The sequence below is a fragment of the Camellia sinensis genome, chromosome 6, assembly GCF_055761805.1.
Source record: "Camellia sinensis isolate YWXY chromosome 6, ASM5576180v1, whole genome shotgun sequence".
NCBI classification, from domain to species: Eukaryota; Viridiplantae; Streptophyta; class Magnoliopsida; order Ericales; family Theaceae; genus Camellia; species Camellia sinensis.
In genome coordinates, this window is record NC_138966.1 from 159,556,500 (window position 1) to 159,562,079 (window position 5,580).

Consider the following 5,580-nt stretch of genomic DNA (forward strand, 5'->3'; position numbering starts at 1 on the left):
CACTTGTATTTTGCTACTCATAGGCTTATGTAATTTTTAACTAAGGTGAGAGAAAACTAAAGTACAACTGTCCTTTTCTTTTCCTTTTGTTTTATGCTTTCTTCATTTTGGTGCTCCCCAATACAAAATTTGGATATCCATACCCAATGTGTTGCTTTAAGTTTCATACCTAAGAGCATTTCCAAAGGTGTTTTATCACAGTAAAAGTGCACTAAACAAATTTGTTATGAGTTGCTCCACTCATTAGTATTTATTATGCTAAAATAGCACAAGTGCTCAAGCAGTGTAATATTGTTATTGTATTTGTAACTTGTTTTTCACTATCTATCAACCACCATTCACTAACTACTAATTTAAGTCAAAGTCACAAAATAAATGAAAATTGCATAAAAAAAAAAAAACATAATCATGGAAAATCTAAACGAGCTCTCATGAAAATTGGAGTTTGTTGACTATGATATTATTTTAACATAAATCTCGTTTTTACTTGATTGATAAGATAATAATTGAATGAATACATAAACCTTAAAAATTAAGAAAACGTCAGATAGAATGATGAAATATCATTGAATAGATATGTTCGGACTAGTTAAATAATTTATACTTAATTATAGGTGGCCACAATCATAATGAGTATGACCGAGTCTCTCACGAAAGAAGATGACCATCAAGACGATGCATAGAAGTTTCAACACTATAGATGAAGTTTCTAGAAGCATCCAACAACATATGTTTTCGTGGAAATCTACACCAATCTCATCATTCGCTCCTCAATGTACTGATCAAGTGCCACTTCTTGTAACGCCCTGTATTTTATTACTCGGATAACCTTACTAATATTCATTAATTAAGTCCATTTACAAATAACATTTCATCCTTGGATGAAATGATGAATAATTAAATATACATATTTCCTCTCGTTATACAGCAATGACATTTACATACAAATAAAAGAAATGCCCTTAGGCTTACAATAAAAGAGAGGACACTACTCTTTACAAAAAAAATAGCACTCAGCCAAACAACAAATGAAGTAGTACAATCCATTACTACATTACACTTATGAAATGGTAAAACTCATTGTTTGATCTTCAAGTCCGAAAAGCATTCCCTATACACATGTACAGGCAAGGGGTGAGCAACCACAAGCTCACCAAGCAATCTCATATTAAAACATTAGAAGATATGCGGATACCAAAATACTCATACATATACGTGGAATCATATCATGTCAAAACCATATGATTTTATTACATAATCTCTTAAATCCAATTTATTTAATTAACCACAACAAGTTAACTTAAGTAAATAAACATGTTTCAATAGCAACAAGACATCTTTTTGAATTCATTCAATTATATCATTATCAATTGAATCAAATAATTAAACAATTCATCAAATCCATTTTATACGGTCTTATGAGATGAATGCATATGCTATGTCATGCTCAAAATATTTTTCTCATCTTTTGAAAATCTTATGCACAATGCCATTTTGAAAACACATTAATCCAACAATTTCAACAAAATTCCAAGCTGGTAAATACGACTCAAGTAATCCCTAGGCTAGTGTCTGCAAGTAGACTATACAAGTACTACAAATTTGTCATTTTTACCAGCATTAACTAGAAGGCTCGACACCTATAATCTGTCATTTTTACCAGTATTAATTGGAAGGTTCGACACCTATCATCTACACCACCTTTCAAGACTTACCACCGTATTTACCCTAAAATCATTTCATGAAAACTTGTTTCCCAATATTCCTTTCTCAATACAAAGTTTTCAAATCAAATTTCAAAGCTCATCATTATCAAATGAATTGATATGCCAATATAATGATTAATAATACAATGCAATATTTCTTCCACTTTTAACACTTCCACACAATATTCCCATTGTGATCAAAATTCTCATTTCTTATTTCAATATAATTTCTTAAGATGAATATAAATACTTTTATTATAATTCATGCATGGGACAACAATATTCCCACACTTAGAGTAATGTCAACCATTTAGTCACTTCAAGACTATATCAACATTTTGAACAACAATTTTCAAAATTTCAACAATTCTCATATTCCATGAAAACCATCATTTATATGTAAACAAATAAACAATTTTTCAAACATCATTTATTTTAGCACACAAAATAAATATAACAACATCTTCAAAGATTGTCAACATCTACCCCTAATTTCTAGATTTTCTCACCAAAACCACTCATCTTCATTTATTGAAAGAAAGTCACCAAAAACATCTCTCTTCAATCCTCATAGTTCAAAACCCTCAATTTCTATTTTAAAATGAATAAGAAAGTAAACCCACTTTCAAAAAAATCTCTCATCTTTTTGAATCAACAATCAATTTTCAAAACAAATCAAAGGATGATTTCGAAAATCATCGGATGATTTCGAAAATCATCTAGATCTTGCAAAAATATATATATAACTTAAAGGAAATCCCTACTTATTAAATATTACCATTTCCATCCTCCTATGTCAAAAGTTATGGTATAATCTTAATAACATACTTTTAACCATAACGGATATAACTTTTAACCAAAACTAATTTAATCCACTAAATTAGTAAGTTTATTAACTTCAAAAATTTTCAAATTAATAATACCAAACCTAATTTCACATACCTCATCCCTCAAACATAATTATATTTCAACATAACCATTTTTCATGCCAAGCTATTTAAAGAGGTAATATTGTTTCCAAATTCTCTGCCAATAACAATTTCACAACTTTTTCTAAAATTACTTAACCAACATGATATTTACATCAAAAATTATGAAATATGCCCAATAGTAACATTTTCAAGTTTATGAGTTTGAAAGTCCACATTTCACAATTTTATTTTTATAAAAATGAACACAACTTAATCATCAACATATCATCTTTTATAACATATCATGAATATAACACTTTCAGAGTTTTTAATCCCAAAGAAACTCTATAATTCCTACTTAAGCATTTACTCCATATTCCTCAACATTAATTTATTTTTCTCAAAAATAAATTCCAAATCAAAGATAAAAAAAAATTCAACTTTATATTTCTTAAAATAAATCATCTAATCATCATATGATGTAGAGACAATCCATACAATTATTAAATTTTATTTTCAGATTTCTTTGCAAAATTATCAACACAAAATGATTTTCCCAAATCAATCTCAAAAAGCCAACATTCTTGACATTTCAACATAATTTTTCTTCCAAAAATTACCAAATAAAAATATGAATATATATATATATATGCAATACCTCTTATAATGATATATTTTCTCAAAATAACCCTAACATAGCATTAATGTAAAAATATGAAGGAAGTCCATACCTCAAATAATGAAGAAAAGCAATCAGGAAGGCAAACATCGCCCGATCATGAATCCAAGACTGCCACCGCAAAGAGTACGACGAGCTCTCCAACTTTCATTTACAAAATTTTTACAAAATCTCACTCTAAGGACTCCTACTCTAAGCTCAAAGCTTGAGCAACAATGGAGGAGAGAGAGAGAGAGAGAGAGAGAGAGAGAGAGAGAGGACGGGTAGAGAGGGAGAGAACAGGAGCTCTCTGCTCCAAACCCCTAAAGAAAATGAATGGGAAAGGAAAATGATGGGCAAGGCAAAGAGAGGAAACTACCCCATGTGGGTTTGCTTTCCCAAAAGTGGGTTTTTCAAAAAAAATAATTTTTTGTAATAATATCTTAAAATTTTATAATATAAATTATATAATGATATAATTTTTCTCACCACAAAATATAATATTTTTCTACACCACAAACTATAATATTTTGCTCACCACAAAATATATACTTATTTTATTCACTATAAAAATATTTAATTTTTCACCATATGATACACACCATAAAATCAACTTTCATATATTTATTATAGTCCTATATAATAAATAATAATAACTCCCAGGGTGGTTATTACCAATCACATTGTTAAAAAGGACCAAATAATTAAACATGAATCATAAGCAAATTCAAATTAAATTGAATCTAAATCATGGGTCTTGAATTAAATTCTCACCCATAATCCAAATATAACCCAATTATATACCAAAATAGACTCAACAAATTTTATCTTAAGTCACGGTCTAAACATTCAAAATTTAATAACAAAATTCTGGTATGAATTAAAGTGAACACCAATCAGTCTGTGAATTTTCATAAAATAAATACTCATCATTTAATTCTGAAATGTTTATCCAACGTGTTAGACTCATATGGGAACAACATATAAAAATTTCATAATTTTTTGAGATCGGAAACTATTTTTAAAAAATAAATACCAAACTATTTTCGCACAAAATTTACACAGTAATCAAATTCAAAAATTTGCTCAATTAAATTATGCATTGGCTATTTTAAAAAAAAAAATTTGGGTGATTACATTTCTACTCTCCTTTGTGTTGTTAAGCATCTAACCAAAACGATAGCGTCTTCCAATGCAGTTGAGCCTCCTTGTTCGAGAAATGGGCCCATTACGTGCATGGCATCTCCAGCAACGGTCACTATTCCTTTTCTAACCCTCGTATTTAGTAATTCCCATGGCGCTTGGTATTGAGTGCCATTAAAAGTCAGTGAATCTACGTCATAGTTCTGTATCATCTCTAACATTTCTCTTGGAAATCCCTTACTGATTCTAGTGCTGACGATATGATTTTTGATGTATTTTTGAAATTGTTAAATCTGCATATATATCATCAATATTAGTAATGTTACAAACTCATAATTTTTTTCAAAAATACAAATGTGTGACTTAAATTCTTTTTATACGTAAACTATATACTAGCTAAATTTTAATCACAAATATAGAAATTCTGGATTAACATATCATAAATGTACAAAAGTATTGGGACAACCAAAACAATAGATCTCTAATAATCTTTTTCTTTCTTCTTCTTCTTATTTTTTTAATATACAGGAATAATTTAATAGTTATATTATATTTATGATATTTTGTTTATCACTTAATGTGAAATACTCACAATGATTCAATATTAATGAGATTCACCTAAGATTTCTTGAACATTTTCAAGATTGGGAGAATTACTTCCTAGTTGGACAAAAAAATAAAAAAAATAAAAAAAAAAACCTAAACATGGCTTGCACCCTCACAATTTTTCACTTGCACCAATCACATAATCATGTGCATCACCAATGTTTTTGTAATTTTTTTTTGTGTCCCACTTTTAAGTAATTTTCCCTCCAACATTTGGAGAAAACATATTGACTTTTACTTTAACACATAATTGAGGAGTCATTTGATAATTTCATATTTTAGTCATCCAAAAGTAAAAAAAAAAAAATAATAAAAGTCAAAAAAAAAAAAAATCAACTCATACAAAAAAATCAAAAATCTTTTCTCATTAACTCTACTTTTCGCATTTTTTTTTATTATAAAAAGTAAAAAAAATCATTCTCAACTTATATTTTTGCCAATAAGACAAAAAATAATTAAAAAAAGCAACTTCTCAAACAACCTCTAAATTAACATGTACAAAGAATCAAATTTATGATTTTTCTTTTTGTTCATATGTTAAATTTGAAAGTCTAAT

At 28.1% G+C, this 5,580-nt stretch overlaps 1 long non-coding RNA gene across 1 annotated transcript; it reads right to left on the minus strand.

The window, feature by feature from the left end:
• Positions 1 to 803: 803 nt before the first annotated feature.
• LOC145792444 (uncharacterized) lies at positions 804 to 3,586 on the minus strand. The gene is made up of 2 exons (XR_014331844.1): positions 3,349 to 3,586; positions 804 to 1,111 (listed from the first exon to the last, which is right to left on the minus strand). It is a non-coding gene; the product is annotated as an uncharacterized LOC145792444 (long non-coding RNA).
• Positions 3,587 to 5,580: the final 1,994 nt, after the last annotated feature.